Source organism: Malania oleifera, chromosome 13 (genome assembly GCF_029873635.1).
Source record: "Malania oleifera isolate guangnan ecotype guangnan chromosome 13, ASM2987363v1, whole genome shotgun sequence".
Lineage (NCBI taxonomy): Eukaryota > Viridiplantae > Streptophyta > Magnoliopsida > Santalales > Ximeniaceae > Malania > Malania oleifera.
The window spans coordinates 4,585,351-4,601,768 of NC_080429.1; the positions used below are offsets into that span (position 1 = coordinate 4,585,351).

At 38.2% G+C, this 16,418-nt stretch overlaps 1 protein-coding gene across 2 annotated transcripts in view; it reads left to right on the forward strand.

Annotated features, from left to right (window-relative positions):
- Positions 1–16,418, forward strand: part of LOC131145409 (rust resistance kinase Lr10-like) — a 46,628-nt gene that overhangs the window by 1,116 nt on the left and 29,094 nt on the right. The window lies entirely within an intron of this gene.

Genomic DNA, 16,418 nt, shown 5'->3' on the forward strand with positions numbered 1-16,418 from the left:
GACAGGCCACTAGAGGATATAAGATGTTTATTGTTTGAAGTGATTTCATTCGATAAGATCTAATTTTTTCTTGAATGTGTAAAACTTTGCGTGGGTTTATCTTATATTGACACACTCCCATCATCAAGTCCGAATCAGTTCACACAAATTCATTTTCCTAATTATAATTAACTTAATGTATTGACCTTTTTTTTTTTAAAAAAATTACCTTAATTTATTCAACCATTTTTTATATTACCCTAATTTTTTATCCACACATGGAGCTTAGAGCTGGTTTATCTTAAATTGACACCCTCTTGTCATCATCAGGTTCAAATAAATTGACCCAAATTCATTTTCGTAATCATTACCTTAATCTATTCAATTATTCTTTTTTTTTTTCCTTATATATCATCCTATAAAATTTAATTATATAAAAATTATAATTATACACTAAAATTAGAGAAATAATATTAGACACTTTAATTATATACACTAAAATTAAAATGATTTCACCATGTGTGCATATTTTAATTAAAATAGGTAATATTAATTATTTTTTTTGCACAAGTGCTTTATAACTAATTACATGGGAGGGTTTCAGGATGTATTTCCTCAACATCGAAATGTGAAATACATCATGTATTCTAGATAAAGCAGGTGGTAAAGTCAGCCTGTAGGCAATTGGATCCACTTGTTCAAGAATCTCAAATGACCCAATATACTTAGGGCTCAACTTACCCTTCCCCCCAAATCTCATAATTCTTTTCAATGGTGCCACCTTTAGGAATACATGATCCCCTGTGTCAAACTCTAACTTTCGCCGGCGAGTATCAACATAACTCTTATGTCAATTCTGCACTGTTCTGATTCTGTCTCAAATGAGTCTGACTTTATTCTGTGTCTATTGAATCAACTCTGGCCCCAATAGCTGTCTCTCTCCCATCTCATCCCAATATAATGGGGATTGGCACCTCCTACCATACAATGGCTCGTATGGTGTCATCTCGATGCTAGCCTGAAAGCTATTATTGTAAGCAAACTCAATCAGTGGCATATCTCGTACCTAGCTGCCTCCAAAGTCCAGCACGCATGCTCGCAACATGTCCTTTAAAATTTGTATCACCCTCTCCGTCTACCCATCTGATTGAGTATGAAACACAGTGCTAAATGATAACTAAGAACCCATGGCTCCTTGCAAACTCCTCTAGGAACAAGACGTGAACCGTGGGTCTCGATCTGACACTATGGACACAAGAACGTTGTAAAGTCTAACTATATCCCGAATATATAACTTTGCCAATCTGTCCATGGAGTAATTAATTCGGATGGGAAGAAAGTGGGCAATCTTCATCAGTCTATTAATGACCACCCATATGGCGTCCTGTCTCTACTATGTCGGCGGTAATCCCGTGACAAAATCCATTGATATATGATCCCACTTCCACACAGGAATAGGCAGTGGCCGCAACTGTCCCACTGGTCTTTGGTGCTCAGCCTTTACCTGCTAACACGTCAAACATTGCACTACAAACTTGGCTATCTTCCTCTTCATGTCGCACCACCAGAATGATTCTTGGAGATCCCTGTACATCTTAGTACTACCTAGATGAATACTATACATATATCTATGCACTTCTTCCAAAATAATTTTCTTAATCTCAAGATTGGTAGGTACACACAATTTGGTGCGGAATCTCAACACTTCGTCACAGGAAATACTAAATTTTGCCTCCTGAACATCTTGTACTTTCTCCATAAGATCAACCAATTATGGGTCATTCTTTTGGGCCGCTTTAATTCTCTCCTGTAGAGTTGGCTGCAAAACCAGGTTAGCAATAAATTCCTGATGATCGCCCTCTGCTAGTTCCACACCGAGCCTTTCCAGATCCATCTGAATCGGGTGGTGAATCTCTACAACAGCAATTGATGAATTCACTGACTTTCGGCACAAAGCGCCAGCCACCACATTTGTCTTCCATGGATGGTAGCTGATGGTGCAATCATAATCATTGATCAACTTCTAACCACCTTCTATGCCTCATATTCAACTCTTTCTGTGTAAAGAAATACTTCAGGCTTTGTGGTCGGTAAATATCTCACACCTAGCCCCGTACAGATAATGCTTCCATATCTTCAGTGCATGGACCACCGCCGCCAATTCTAGATCATGCACGGTATAGTTCTTCTCATATTCTTTAAGCTATCTGGATGCCTAAGCAACAACTCTTCCGTGCTGCATCAACATGCACCAAAGTCCCCTCTAGGACGCATCACTGTATATGACAAATCCATCCTCTCCTAATGGAATGGCTAACACTGGAGCAGTAACCAACCGTTGCTTCAACTCTTGGAAGCTCTTCTCACACTCATCGAACCATTCAAACATCACATTATTCCTCATAAGTCATGTCAAGGGGCTTGAAAGTCTGGAAAAGCCATTTACAAAGAGTCGATAATATCCTGCGAGCCCTAGAAAACTCCTAATCTCCTTAACATTCCTCGGCCTCGGCCAATCCATCACCACTTCTATCTTAATTGGATCAATGGATATGCCATCCCTGAAGATCACATGCCCTAGAAAAGTAACATGCCTTAGCCAAAATTCACATTTCTTGAATTTCGCATACAACTTTCTTTCCTTCAATATTTACAACACCAGTCTCAAATGATGCTCGCATTCCTCAAAGCTCCTCGAATAGACCAGTATATCATCTATAAAAACTACTACAAACTGATCCAAATACTGATGGAATACCCGATTCATTAGATCCATAAATGCCTCTAGGAAATTAGTCAAACCAAATAGCATTACGAGAAACTCATAGTGCTCATATCTGGTCTTGAAAGCTGTCTTCGACACACCCTCTACTTCAACTTTCATCTAGTGATAACATGATCGGAGGTCAATCTAAAATAAACTTGGGTCCCTTGGAGCTAATCAAATAAATCATCGATTCTGGGAAGAGGATATTTATTCTTTATCGTCACTTTATTTATCTCTTGGTAATTAATACACATCCTTATGGTCTCATCCTTCTTCTTTACGAATAACACTGGTGCTCCCCAAGGCGACACATTGGGCTTGATTAATCCTTTATCTAACAGCTCCTACAACTGAACTTTTAACTCTTTCAATTTAGCTTGAGCCATTTCGTAAGGCACTCTAGATACTGGTGTCATCCCTCGAAGTAGATCAATTAAAAATTCTATTTCTCGATCTGGCGATAAACCAAGTAACTTATCTAGAAAAATTTCTTAAAATTCTCTAACCACTGGGATGTCAGCCTGTTTCAATTCTTCCTTTGGCATCTCCTTTATATAGGCCACATATCCCTGGCAACCACTCAGAAGCAACCTCCTTGCTTGGATAGCAGATAGAAATTGTGGTGGAGCACGCACACGTGACCCCCACAAATCTATATTCCTGCTCCTTGGGAAGTTTGAACGCGACTTCCCCCTGATGGCAATCGATGCTGGCATAGTAAGAAGCCAACCAATCGATTCCTAGAATTACTTCAAATCCATGCATCTCCAACACTACCAGATTAGCCGACAGATACCTCCCCTGAATTATCACAGGGCAGTTTTGAATTACTCTCTGACAAATGCCTACCGCCCCTGTCGGCGTAGCTATTAATAAAATAACTCCCAACTGCAGAGTTTCAAACCCACACAATTTCATAAATTTTTGGGCAATAAAAGAGTGGGTCACCCTTGAATTAAACAATACAGTAGCGTTAAATAACAATATTAATAGGGTACCTGTCACAACGTCTCTAGTTGCCTCCGTATCTCCAGGTGTCAATGCATAAACTCGTGCTGGAGCGACATTCCTCTACTGTCCACCACGAGGTGCCTGGTGACCTCCTCTATACGGTCTTGAAGCAGATGTTGTCGCAGGCGGTGCTCAAGAGTCTCTCACTATATGCCCTGTCTGATGGCACTAATAATAGACTGTCTCTCTGAGCCGGTACTCTCCAAAATGTCCTCTATAACATTTGGGGGCATCTGTCTGCCCTGTCTTGCTCGATATCTTCCTACTGGTATCCATCATCCTCTACTATCATATCTCCTCCAAAGCCCTCTACTGGACCCAACCTAAAATTTTGAAGGTATTGCTCTCTTTCCCTGACTCTGTTCTATAGCACCCCTCTACATGCCACTCTCGATCACTGTAGCTCTGTCAACCATCTCCACAAATGTCTAAGCCTGGAAACCAATAATTTGCTTAAACAGATTCTACCTCAAGCCTTCCTTAAATTTTCTCACCTTTTTCTCCTCATCCGGTGTCAAATGTGGGGCAAACCGAGACAACTCAATAAACAGGGTTGCTTACTGCGAAACTATCATCTGCCCCTGAGTAAGGTGCAGGAACTTTGCTACCATTCGCTCTTTGAACGGTAGCAGGGAAATACCGCTCAAAAAATAAATTCCTAAATCAGCTCCACATCACCAGTACAAGGTCCGGTCTCTGCTCTTCAATCAACCTCGCTAATTTCCACCAGTACTTTGCCTCTCTAGTCAATTTGAATGTCGCAAATAATACCTTTTGTTCATCCATGCATGAAGCAATACCAACATATCCTCAATGTCCTAGACCCAGTTCTCAGCTGCTAATGGGTCCGCTCCTCCAGAAAAATGATGGAGTTCTCATCTACGTGAACTGTTCGATCGTGCAGCTATGCTATCTAGAGCGTCGAGCCATCTCAGCCATTACTTGCAGGGTGACGCTGCGCAATACTACATCAAAATCTCTGCCCCCCATACTGGAAGGTCCTGCTCCATAACCCCTTGTATTCGTGTCACTAACCCCAAGGTCCATCCTGAAAAGAAAACAACCAGTCTCAGAATTCTATCACCATCGGATAATCAATATATACATCAATCTATAATTCATAAGTCATCCTTCTAAAATAATCTATCTCATCATCCTCAAATCCCATTTAAGATTCAATCCTATCACTCAGAAATAAGAACCAGTGATAGTATCCATGATATTCCTAAAATCGTCACTCCAGGAATAACACAAAAACAACCATGGAACTCCTGCTTCCAGGTAGCAAGATAGAACCCTAAATTCTCAACCTCATCCTCTAACAATCCCCTAATGATTTCTCATTCTATCCACTTCCTATTTCCTCAAAATCAATTCCTATACTCTAGTATTGTATTCCGCTGTTTACTAAAGTCTGTAGAACCTAGCCAAACCTAGGCTCTAATACCAAACTATGACGTCCTGATTTTTCATAATTTTTTTATTAATTATTTATCCACACCAATTGGCCATGTCATTAATCCTAATACCATACATATCACTAGCCCCCATTGGGCACCGGTGTACCGGTCACATTATATTTCAAATACTTATCAGCGGAAGACAATATATACATATGCCACAGCAAATATACATACCAGAGTATAATCCATCCAAAAATACACACATCAACAAACACCCAAAAATAACAAAACTCTAGGGGAAACATCCATCCCTAGATCAAACACTCACCCTATATATTAAGGTCCCAGCTCCACTCTATCTGGGAGCTTTATCACCAACTCAATCTCGGTTTCCTAAAATATTTAATACCTCGGCGAGACACACCTCAGTAAGATAGAATAAGTTATTGACAATGTGTACTAATATGAGTGCGATTACATCAATATACATACCACACAGAGACAGATATATGTATATATATATATATATATATATATTCGGTCAAAACATTATTCATCTGATATGATATCTAATATGTGTGAATAACTATATAAATATAAAACACAACTGTTATAAACTATATATAAATAATTTCCCAGTTTCATTTATTTTTCTCATCTTTCTTTCATTTCAGTTTATTTCCATTATATCATTCTTTTCTCATTTATTCAGCCCATGAGTATCCTCAGTAACCTTTCCATATCGTGTCTGTAACTCATGGCCATTTCCAGTCTGCTATCTAGCCTATGGGTATCCTCTGTAGCCATAACATGTCATGTCTGTAACCCATGGTTGCCCTGATGACTTTTCTTCACGCCATACTTCCCCCATGGTCAAGGTTAGGCGGCTCGAAGGTTGGATCTAACCGTGGTTGGCCTACCCGATTAGATCAAATAAAACCATATACCTGTCTGTAGTAACGAATGGCCAGCCACATACCCTGGTCTGGAATCCAGGGGCAATACACAACCCTACTATGGTCCGTTTGCATTGCCATGCCACACGCTCCACGAGTCCGTGTGGTTGCCCTTTTCAACCGCTAGCATCGATATCGTGATCGATATCATAACCCATTGCCAGGGTTTACAAATCCATCCATCAAGGTTTTTATTTCCACTATTTCACTTTTCTCATATTAACGATTCCCATATCCATACATATATTCATTGCAGTTGTTACGCTGCAATGTTTACATTTCATCATTCACAAATCAATCCCCATATTTCATTATTCATATTGCAGAATTTCACGTTGCAATATTTCCATATTTATATATCAAAATTCACATATCCAATATTTTCATTCAATATTCATAAAACAATATTCCAAGTAGATTTCTCATTTTCTACTGTTTCATTCTCAGCATTTCAATTTCACAATTCATCTAATAATAATAATAATATATAAGCAAATATGAGTATATATCAAATTTCATATATTTTATCATTTCCTGTATGCTCATATTAGTATTTCATTTTTTTTCCCATTTCATAGAAAATCATTTCCACATTTTATTTTATTTTCTCAAGGATATTCATCATCATATAATTTTCCCAGATTTTCCATTTCAAACCACATTTTACACAATACATTTCATAATTTTCATAAAATCATATGCCACACAATTTCTCATCTATTATTCATATCATCATAATAATAATTTCATGGAAAATATCATAATTCATTTCACATATATTTCAAACAGTATTTCATAACATACCTACTATAACTTATTCTCCTTACCTATCTTACTGAGATGCCCACAAACAATTCAATCCTAAGCCTGTGGCATTCACAGCTCAAAAGCATGCATTTTCCATTGCCCAGAACATTCAAAAAATTCAAAAATAATTTTCATAAAACACTTCCTAGGCTCCCAATAATTCAAATTAACATTTAAACTAATATTTAACATCCTTACCTAGTTTCTTGAACTATGTCTGTAGGCTCCCAAAATTACACTCGTGACGCTTACCTGAGGCCTGAATTCAATAACCCATATTCAACCTCAGAATGCCCAATATTTAACATTTCCAAATCTATAATAATTAAATAATAATTAGCCCCTTAATAATCCTCTTAGTCTAATTTTGGGGTTATGCCTACGACAACCTCACAAGAAATCCGCTCTGCCAGATTTGTAGAGAATTATCCCTAGATTCTCGTGGTGGTATCCGATTGTCAATTGGACTTAAGATTTATGAGAAATTGAGGTAAAAGTGAGAATTGAGCTTACCCTAGGAGATATGTCTACGCCGCTCCTATAACAAATGCTTTAGTAGAAATGTCGGTGGCGGAGAATGGAGTCCAGCGGTACTTCCTAATTTTTGATCGGACGAATATCAGCCATGAAATTGATAAAAGTGGGAGAGAGAGACAGAGGTGCGCAAGAGAGACGAGAGAGATTACAAGGGGGGCGCTGTCTTCTGGATTACAGAATTGAAAATGAGATTTCAATTTGAAATCTTAAAGGCTCAGGAAGTTTCTTTTTTCTTTTCTTCTTTTTTTCTTTTACTTTATCCAATATTATAATTATATATATATATATATATATATATATATAAACTTATCCTTATACGTATTTAAATATATACATATACACATAACCCTCAAATTTCTTAATTTAATTAATTTTCTTAATAATTTTTAAATTAATTAATTAATAATTAATATTTTTTTAGGATCACTACACCTAAATATTTTTTGGGTTATTACAGAGAGAAACCAAGCAGGAGAGAGAAAAAAATAGAGAAAAATAAATTTCTCTCACTGAATCTCGATTTTTTGCTATTTATAGACCTTTGGCCACGTGGCCTCGTTGACGAGCCACGTCATCTCGTCGACGAAGGCAAGAAGGGAGTTCGTCGATGAACTCATACCCTCATCGATGAACTTCAGGCCTTGAAATCACCCTTCTTGGTTTCTTTTCGTCGACGAGACATGTGTCCTCGTCGACGTGCCCAAGTAGGCAATTCGTTGATGAATGTTCTGCGCTCATCGATGAGACCCTACTACATCCTATTTAAATTTTCTTTTTCTCTACTTCCTTTTTATTTAATTTCTATGATTATCTGAGTTACTACATTCTCCCCTCCTTATAAAATTTCATCCTCGAAATTTGCTATGTATATTGAACACCATCCATTAAAGAAAATGGGCTACTTATTTTATTAATAACCCTCACTTATGGCGGAGGAATATCGTGGTTACAAAAGCAGCTCTGGGAAATTACAATAATACTCATAAAAGAAAATTCTCCCAAAACCAAACACTACCTATCCTATAATCTAAAATACAACTATACATTCTTCACTATGTACTAAATAAAATAAAATTATTGTTATCTGAATAACACTAACTATTACTATATTCCACTAAATAGATGTGGGTATTTCTATCTGATCTCTTCCTCAAACTCCCACGAAGCTTCTTCTATGGCATGATTCTTCCACAAGACTTTGACTAATTGAATTTTCTTAGTACGCAATTCCTATTCCTTTCTGTTTAAGATCTGCTCTGGTGCTTCCTCATATACCAATGAATCTTTGAGCTCTACCTCTGCATAGATGATCACGTGGGAAGGGTCTGGGACGTATTTTATCAACATAAAAACATGAAATACGTCGTGAATTCTAGATAGGGCTGGTGGTAGAGCTAGCATGTAAACAACTAACCCAACTCTCTCAAGTATCTCAAATGGGCCAATGTACCTAGGGCTCAACTTACCCTTCTTCCAAATTTTCATAACTCCTCTCAGTGGAGCTACTTTAAAAAATACCCAATCTCCCACGTCAAACTCTAACTCCTGGTGGCGAGTGTCTGTGTAACTTTTCTACCGACTCTGAGTTGCACTAATTCTGTCATTAATTAGTCGGACTTTATCGTATGCTTGCTGCACCAATTCTGGTCCTCGAACTCACCTCTCATCCACTTCATCCCAGTACAGTGGAGAATGACACCTCCTACCATATAACGCCTCGTATGGTGCTATGTTGATGCTGGCTTGATAGCTATTATTATATGTAAACTTAACCAGCGGCAGATACTGGGTCTAACTACCCCCAAAATCCAACACACAAGCTTGCAGCATATCCTCAAGTATCTGGATCGTCCTCTCGGTCTGAGGATGAAAAGCTATGCTAAATTCTAACTATGACCCCATGGCCTCCTAAAAACTCTTTCAAAATTGTGACGTAAATCAGGGGTCACGGTCTGAGACTATGGATATCAACACTCTATGGGAGCAAACTATCTCCTAAATGTACAACTTTGCTAGTCTGTCGATAGTATAGTTGACTTTAATAAGGATAGAGTGAACGATCTTCATCAATTGATCTATGACCGCCCAAATAGTGTTTTGTCCCTGTCGCGCTCGTGGTAGCCATGTCATAAAATCCATGGAGACATGATCCTATTTCCACTCAGTGATGTAGAGTGGCTACAACTGTCCTGCAGGTCTCTAGTGCTCAGCCTTTATTTGCTGGCGCATCAATCACTGCTTTACAAATTCAGCAATCTCCTTCTTCATACCACTCCACCAAAAGGATTCCTGTAGATCTCGATACATTTTAGTACTACTTGGATGCACGATATATAAAGATCTGTGTGCCTCCTCTAAGATAATCCTCCTGATCTCAGCATCTACAAGAACACATCATCTGGTACGAAGCCGCAGGGCTCCGTCATCTGATATGTTGAACACCTCCTCTTGCCTGTCTTGCACTTTCTCTATCAACTTTGCTAACTCTAGATCAATTCTCTAGGAAGCTCTAATCCGTTCTTGTAACGTAGGCTGTAACACCAGGTTGGCAATAAATGCCTTGTGATCACCCTCTATTAGCTCCACACCTAGCCTCTCCAAACCCATCTGAATAGGGCGCTGAACCTTCACTGCTGACACCACTGCTCCTACCGCTTTCCTGCTCAATGCATCAGCCACTATGTTTGCTTTCCCTGGATGGTAGCTAATAGTACAATTATAGTCCTTGATGAGCTTTAACCATATTCTCTGTCGCATATTCATATCTTTCTGGGTGAATAAATACTTTAAGCTTTTATAATCAGTGAAAATCTCGCATTCCCCACCATAAAGATAATGCCTCCAAATTTTCAGAGCATACACCACTACTGCTAATTCTATATCGTGTACAGGGTAGTTCTTTTCATATTCTTTAAGTTGTCTAGATGAGTAGGCAATGACTCTTCCATGCTGCATTAACAAACATCTGAATCCCTTTAAAGATGCATTACTGTATATCACAAATTCATCCTCCCCTGATAGAATAGTCAGTATCGGTGCTGAGACCAACCGTTGTTTTAACTCCTAGAACCTTTGCTTATAATCATCGATCCAATCAAACTTTCATATTTTTCCTCGTGAGTCGTGTTAGTGGACCCGATAATTTGGATAAATTATCTACGAAGCGTCGGTAGTAGCCCGCCAAACCCAGAAAACTTCTGACCTCCTGGAGATTTCCTAGCCTCACCCAACTTACTACTGCCTCTATCTTACTCGGGTAAATTGATATACCGTCCTCGGAGATCACATGCCCGAGGAAAGTAACCTACCTTAACCAGAATTCACATTTCTTGAATTTTGCGTACATATTTCTTTCTCTCAATATTTGCAACACTAGCCTCAGATGATGCTTGTGCTCCTCAAAACTCCACGAGTATACCAGTATATCATTAATGAAAACTACTACAAACTGGTCCAGGTACTAATGGAACACCCGATTCACTAAATCCATATATGCTACTGGTGCATTAGTCAACCCAAACAGCATCACCAAAAATTCATAATGCCCATATCTGGTGCAGAATGCTGTTTTCAAAATGTCCTCTACTATAACTTTTACCTGATGATAACCCAACCACAGATCAATTTTAGAGTAAACCTGGGTCCCCTAGAATTGATCAAATAAGTTGTCAATCTTGGGAAGATGACATTTATTCTTGACCGCCAATTTGTTTATTTCCCTATAATCTATGCACATCCTCATGGTCTCATCTTTCTTTTTCAAGAATAGGATTGAGCCCCCCTACAGCGACACACTAGGTCTGATAAATCCTTTATCCAGCAACTCCTGCAACTGATATTTAAATTCCTTCAATTTGACTGGAGCCATACAGTATGGTGCTTTAGATATTGGTTTCGACCTTGGTAGTAGATCCATGGTAAATTCAATCTCTTGGTTTGGGGGTAAGCTAGGAAATTATTATGGAAAAACATCTGGAAATTCTTTGAATATAGAAATATCAGTCTATTTTAGTTATTCTTTTGGAATTTCTTTTATGTAGGCAACATACCACTGGCTACCACCCTGTAGTAGTCTTCTCACCTGAATAGCTGACTCTAGCTGTGGCGAGGCATGCACACGTGAACCCACAAATCTGTATTCTTGCTCACCTAGGGGTCTAAAAATCACTTCTTTTTTATGGCAATATATGCTGGCGTGATTAGCAGCCAACTAATCCATACCTAGTATTGCATCAAACCCCTGCATATCTAGTACCACGAGATCAGCTGGTAGTACTTTCTCCTGAATGCTCACTGGAAGGTTTTGAAATACCTTCCTACACCTCACCATAGATCTTGTCGGCGTGACTATAGATAACTCAACATCTAATAACTGTGCCTCTACCCTAGTTACTTTAACATACCCCACTGATACGAAGGAATGGGTGACACCTGTGTCAATTAAAACAACAACTTTATATGGTAAAATAGTAAGTTTGCCTGTAACAGCATCTCCAGCAGCCTCAGCGTCTCCCGATGTTAAAGCATAAACCCTTGCCAGTATTGTGTTCCTCTACTAGCCTCCACGGGGCACCTAGTAACCAACCCGAAATGGTCTGTGAGCTGGTGCATAATTCGATGGTCCCCAACATGATTGGACCATATGATTAGGTCTCCCACATCCGTAAAAAACATTCTCACCCATCCGGCACTCGCCTAGATCTCTCCGACCACACCTGGGGTAGGTGGAATAAGTCTGCCTACCCTAATACCCAATGTGTCCTGTCGTCTACCTCTGACCCTCACTAGATCTACCCCCTCTCCATGGACCTCGACTAGGCCTAGTCTGAAAAATCGGAGGCATGGGCCTCTTCCTCTGGCTTGGTACTATCATATCTTTTGTCCCTTTTCCCCCTTTTTTCCCCCCTTTCATTAGTGTTGCTCTGGCTCTGATATCTTTCCTTCCTCTCTTTTTTCTCCCTTTTCCCCCCTGCCCTCTTCATCCTTTCCTTTCTCTTTCCTCCCTTCCTTCCCTCCGGCCTTTTCTCACCACCCATTCTCTTTTTGTCCGTTTTTTTTTTTTTTTTAATTCCGTTCCTTACCTTATTCGTTCCTTATCCCTATTGCTTTCTTTTTGCTAAGGTTTTGTTTTCCATATTCTCTTCCTCTGGCTTGGTACTCCCACATCTGCCTGCTCACTCTCCTTTGCTACCATGACCCTATCTACTAACTCCGAGAATTCCTATATCTTAAAAACTGCCACCTGCTTATAAATGTCCCGCCTCAATTTCCTCTCAAACATGCTGAACTTCTTAACTTCATCTGGGACAATATAAGGGTAGAAGTGCGACAACTCAATGAATTTTGCTGCGTACTACTGGATTGTCATCGATCCTTAGGACAAGCTCAGAAATTCATATACTTTAGCCTCTCTAACCGAGGAAGGATAGTAACTATCAAAGAATATGTCCTTGAATCGGGCCCAGGTCATCAACACTGGAATGGATCTCTGCTCCTCCAATAATCTAGTGGTCGTCCACCATCTCTCGGCCTCCCCTGTCAGCTTATACGTGGCATAAAGAACTCTCTACTCATCGGTGCAGTGGAGCACCATCAAAATCTTCTTTATCTCTTGCATCCAGTTCCCTGCAATTGTAGGATCAGCCACTTCTAAAAATGCTGGTGGGTTCATCTTCGTAAATTTTTTCTATCGTGTATCCTTGAGCTATAGATGGACCTCCATGCTCCCTGGAGCTTTGGGCAATCTCAACCATGACCTTTTGAGCCACACTGCGTAACACAGCATCCGAGTCCCCACCTCCTGCACCAGAAGGCCCTACTCCTTCGTCACCATTCACGTGAGCGCTACTACCACCTAGGTTCATCCTGTAATATTACCAAATTATTCTGAGAATCTGAACCTTACAATGTTATACTAACTAAAATACCCCTTACCTCTTATCACTAATTTAAAGTCTGGTCCTACCATATGGAAATAGAATTCAAGATAGTTTAAAGTATGGTCCTATCATATGGAAATAGAATTCGACGATAGTTTACTATGGTTTTCCTGAAATCGTAACCCCAGGAAAATCATAAAAACTACCTCAAAATTCCTACTTCCAAACTGTAGAACAGAACCCTAGATTCTTATCCTAATCTTTCCAACATTAATTCACTGATACTCTGTTCTATCTTTCTCCAAACTCTATTCCTATATTCTGGTATTGTTTTCCACTGCACTCTAGAGTCTATAGAATCTAATAACCTACGCCCTAATACCAAACTGTAACAACCCAAAAATTACACCATATTTTTTCCATATATAAATTAATTTGATACCCTTATAATACCTGCTATAACATCTCAGGCCCTAGACGGGCACTAAGGTATCCTTGTACATAAATTGACACACCTATGCAGTGGAAAACCTAAAGTCATACATCCATATTTACAATACCAAAAATCGATTTTTCCAAATCATACATACATATTTACACATCACCCCAATATCATCTACTAAAAAATACAATCCCTTGATTACATTTACCCTATAAACAAGGCAATACAAAAGATCTCTCTATCTGTGAGCCTAATCTGCAAGCCTAGTTGGATCACCTGAAAAATGTTAAATCACTGGAATGAGACAACACTCAGTAAGTGGAAATATGCTATTACTATTATGTGGCAACTGAGCTACAAAAATACTACACTGATATACATTTGAAACTGTAATAACTGGCAAAACATCATACAATATAATTCACATCTATCATAGTTTAAAAATATATCTATAATATTTGATTTTTGTACTTATTAATACTTCTAGTATCATAATATACATACTTGCAGATATTATGTAATTCTGTTTACGTATAATAATTGTGTTCATACTATATCTGCTGATATTCTGTAAATTTGTATACATATACATAACTGAGATATTTACCCTGATTGAAAAACTGTATGTCATGATTTAACTCCTCAAGATAGGATTGTGCAGCCCGTAGGCGGGACTTAATCCTGGTTGGCCTACTAGGTAAGTCAATTATAACTTTAGCAATCCTTAGACTGACCAAAATGCAACTTCTCCTAGGCACGAAACTGGTAACTACGTCGTCAAATTGACCACCTCAACTTAGTCTTCTGGGGAGTCTGCAATCCCTCCAAGTACGGTTGACAGAAACCATCCACACACTATCTAAGATGTGTGGTTGCACTCTAATCTATACTAGCAACGGTACCGTGCTCTGCTAACTGAACATAACTTGATTCATCAGGGTCTGATACTGTATATAATATTTGTATAGATATTCTACTATTTTCATCATGATTCCAAAATAATCATAACACTATAAATCTGTTATAAAAATACTATAATATCTGAACTGAAATAACTATAATACTTAAGCTATAATTTTTGACTGAATAGACTGAATTATCTAAGTGTTATGGTTTTAAAATTTTGGAAATCATGGTATTCTGTTAATACTATCAAATACATATATACTGCAAGTCACACTTCTGTAAAATCTATTAAAACATACTCCAGTACATATTTACTGTAAATCATAACATTCTGAAAACTATTTATGTTATGCACTATACTAATTTTTACTCATGCCACACAATTACCAAATAATACACATGCTCTAAAATCTATATAATTTATACTCTGTAAACAATTACTATAATTTACTAATTAAATTCTTGAATTTACTAGCATAGCATATTTCCCTTACCTAACTGGTTGGAAGGCTCGTCTCCAACTTTATCCTCACGCTCATGACGTACTATCCCCAAAATCCTGAAATAATACATATATACATATTTTTAATAAATCAACTATATTTCTCTGAACCTACTCATAATTTTTTGACCTATAATTTACCTGGGCTCCTAGAAATATTCATTGAGGTCCTCAACCCATGTCTATAGGGTCCCAAAAACACCCTAGTCCTGAAATCATAACATCCTAATTTATTCCACAGAACACCAATAAATTTTCATACAACACAAAATCTATACTCAGGTAAGTTTGGTAATAGTGAAAATACCCTAATGATCTACTTACCTTGTTTTGGAATGGTGCCCAAGTTGGCCAAACCAACAATCTATTGTAATAGACTTCTAGATAATCTCCTCAAGATCAATGTGATGGCTTCTGATCGTTGAAACGGGAAGAAACGGGGTGAGGCATCTAGAGAGAAGGGGAGAGAAATTGAGTAGGAGAGAGAAAAAAACAAAGAAAAATAAATTTCTCTTGTTGAATCTTGATTTTCTGCTATTTATAGACCTTTGGCCACGTGGCCTCGTCAACGAGCCACGTGACCTCGCCGACGAGCCATGTCATCTCATTGACGAAGGCAAGAAGGGAGTTCGTCGATGAACTCGTACCCTCGTCGATGAATTTCAGGTCTTGAAATCACCATTCTCAGTTTCTTTTCGTCGACAAGACATGTGTCCTCGTCAACGAGACCCTACTTCATCCTTTTGAAAATTTCTTTTTCTCTACTTCCTTTTTATTTACTTTCTATAATTATCCGAGTTACTAAAAATACCCACTTTTAGTGACGAAATTTAATTTGTCACTAATAGTTTCGTCATTAAAAACTAGTTTTTTTTTTTTAGTGGGTCTAAGTTCATTTTTGGTTCGGTAGATCTGTAGTAAATAGGATTGCATTGAAGTATTGTTCTTTGTTTTTTAGGTTTTGGAACTTGGTTTGCACTTTTGGAGCCGTTTAGTTTGTGTTTTGGTTTTTGGTGAAAGGTAAGAGGATTTTGTTTATATTAGTTATTTTTGAAATCTGATAGGTAAAACTGTGGTTTACGATGATATGTACGTTTTGGATACTTATTTGGGAAATTCTAACAGGTGGAATTACAGGATTTTTGGGTTTACGATTTTTGGGAAAATTAAGGTTTCGGGTATCATCTTAGTTTCTGTTGGAAAATTTCATATATGAATAAATTATAGTA